Here is a 2,529-nt window from a genome sequence, read left to right as displayed (position 1 = left end):
GCAGGTATAGAAATCTGCTGTGCAGGTACAGAAATCTGCTGTGTAGGTATAGAAATGTCCTGTGCAGGTACAGAAATGTCCTGTGCAGGTACAGAAATCTGCTGTGCAGGTACAGAAATGTCCTGTGCAGGTACAGAAATCTGTTGTGCAGGTATAGAAATCTCCTGTGCAGGTATAGAAATGTCCTGTGCAGGTACAGCCTGTCAAGGCCTCCCACAGCTGTTGCCTTGGCACCACCACTATGGTAAGGAAGCAGTTCTACTTTTGAGAAACACGCAGTTTGGTCCCCAGATGAAAATTTTGCCCCAAGTTCCCATTGCCTAGTGTCTTGGGGTGACGTTACGATGCTGGTATCCCCAATTGTCTGTCCTGTTGGTGTTGAATACTGAGTTCTGCAGCTTTAAGACTGGTTCTAGGAGTGAAGGGGGAGAGAAGAGGGGCAGAGTTGTTATCAGAGACTGCCTGTGCTCCCCTGCTGTCTGCAGTGGACAGCAGGAGAGAGCTCTCCTTTGCTCTTGGCTAGTTTCTGGCTAGCTGAGGCAGAGAAGCTCCCTGGGCTATGGTGTTTTCCCCCCCTTTTTCTTGGAATCGTTTGAGCCTGCTCTGGACTGAAAACCCCGAGGAGCACTGGGAGCTCACAGCTGTGGCCCAGCAGGCCCGGCCTGGGCCGCGGCGTTTCCCAGGGCCCGCAACCCACGGAAGGGACTCTCCTGAGTTTGTCATCGCGTCAGAGTGGAGAAAGGTTTTGCTGTTTAGTATTGTTCATTTTTGTGCTGGGAAGTGCTTTGCCTGTTCAATAAACAGTTTTTTTCCCACTTCTCTCTGAGGAAATACTTCTCTGAAGCAGCTGGGGGAGGAGCTGCTTGAATCTGTTTCCTAGAGGGACCCAATTCAGAGGTTTCCTCCAAATTTGCCCTTAACCAGGATACCTAGGAACAGAAATAGGGATCAAACCCCTCTGTTAGGGACAGTTGTCAGCTGGATGTTGTTTGGCACAGCTGGCATGGTGGCATTGAGATGTGCAACCTTCTGTAAAATCAAGGCAGACCTTCCCTGGACACGATGGAGGGTTGTTGATCTGCTGTCTGCCTGCAGACATGAAGCAGTTAACACCAAGTGTTCATAATTAGACTTCATATTACCTCTCAATTTAGGTGAACGAGGAGCATTCACACCTCTCTCAGTGCTATTATTTCAGCCTTGCTGGCTGGCAGACTCCACAAGACAGCAATGTATCCTTGTCAGAGGGACCAGCTGTCCCTGCTTAGGTGAAACAGTCCCTTTTTTGTCATTCTGTCCCATTAAAATAATTCATCAATTCTGATGCATTTTATTAGGGGCTAATGGTGCAACCCTGTTTTCCCTTCAAATGTCCCTATTAATTACTTTTACATATTGTTGTCTGTGTTATATGGTAAAATAATTTGCAACTTTTCTTCGTCTTAGTTCTTGAAAATTGGGAGTAAAACAGCTGAAAAAAATCCACAATAAATAACAACACTGTTTCTAAGACAAACCCTTTCTGGAGGTGGTAAATGACCACTGAATTATTTTGTCTCTCTAAATACATTGCAGTTAATTGCTTTCTGGGCAGATGTCTATCACCACCTTCCTCTGAATGGAGTCCAAACAATCCGCTCATATATCACAGGTTGGGAGCACCCTGCCTCCAGTTTTTTGGACAGCAGTTAAAGAGACAAAGAAAATGAAGGTTAGTAATCAGTAACTTTTAAAATAAAGCTTTTAAGTTGAATACTTCGTGTTGAAAATATTAAATATTTTGAGACATAAAGTTCTATAGGTAATGCCTGGAAGGGTCCATAATCATACCAAAGCAGGCAAAGTGAAAGGCTAGGCAAAATTTTCAGCTCACTGAAATAATTTCTTTTAGAAGTTAGTGAGCAAAATTTGAAGTGACAAATTATTTTTTGTGTTCATCTAGGTCTAGAAGAAATCCTCAAAAAAAGAATCGCCACTTGTAGCTTTGAGCACCACACAAGCTACAAGATTTGTAGTCACCTCATGCAAAGTGGCCATCACAAAGCACAGGCTGGATCTGGCCCGTTAGATTAGAATGGCATCTTTAATTATTGCCATGAAAGACATGGCATGGTTTAAAAATCCGTTTGATATATTCTTAGGGTACACGTATCCCCTGTATGTCAGACTAGTCAGAAAAGGCAGCAAGCGCTTTCAGTCCTCATGACTACACTTCCTATCCCTAATGTGGGGATAAAGGAAATGAAAGTCAATGAAATCAATATGAAGAAGTGTCATTGTTAAATATTTACATTGCTCTCCTGTTACCACTCTCTCTTCTCTTGTAAAGTACAACCTGTGGGACCCTTCCATTGTGTCAGAAGTTTCAAGTAGATACACACTAAAAATGGGAAACACAATGGATTCCCCAAACCAGCCAGCATTAATCCCCGTTGGACAAGTACCTCAGCTCTCTGTGGCATTCCTGTTGATAAAACAGGGGCTTCAAGCCACTCACAAAGACTGGGCTTGCTTTTATGGAATACCAAG

At 43.9% G+C, this 2,529-nt stretch overlaps 1 long non-coding RNA gene across 1 annotated transcript; it reads left to right on the top strand.

Annotated features, from left to right (window-relative positions):
- The first annotated feature begins 636 nt into the window (after window positions 1-636).
- LOC116996936 lies at window positions 637-2,301 on the top strand. Its single transcript, XR_004418042.1, has 3 exons — window positions 637-742; window positions 1,576-1,711; window positions 1,943-2,301. It is a non-coding gene; the product is annotated as an uncharacterized LOC116996936 (long non-coding RNA).
- Window positions 2,302-2,529: the final 228 nt, after the last annotated feature.

This window comes from Catharus ustulatus, chromosome 5, assembly GCF_009819885.2.
Source record: "Catharus ustulatus isolate bCatUst1 chromosome 5, bCatUst1.pri.v2, whole genome shotgun sequence".
Lineage (NCBI taxonomy): Eukaryota > Metazoa > Chordata > Aves > Passeriformes > Turdidae > Catharus > Catharus ustulatus.
Note: the sequence above shows the minus strand (reverse complement) of the source record. Positions and strands in the feature narration are given on the sequence as shown.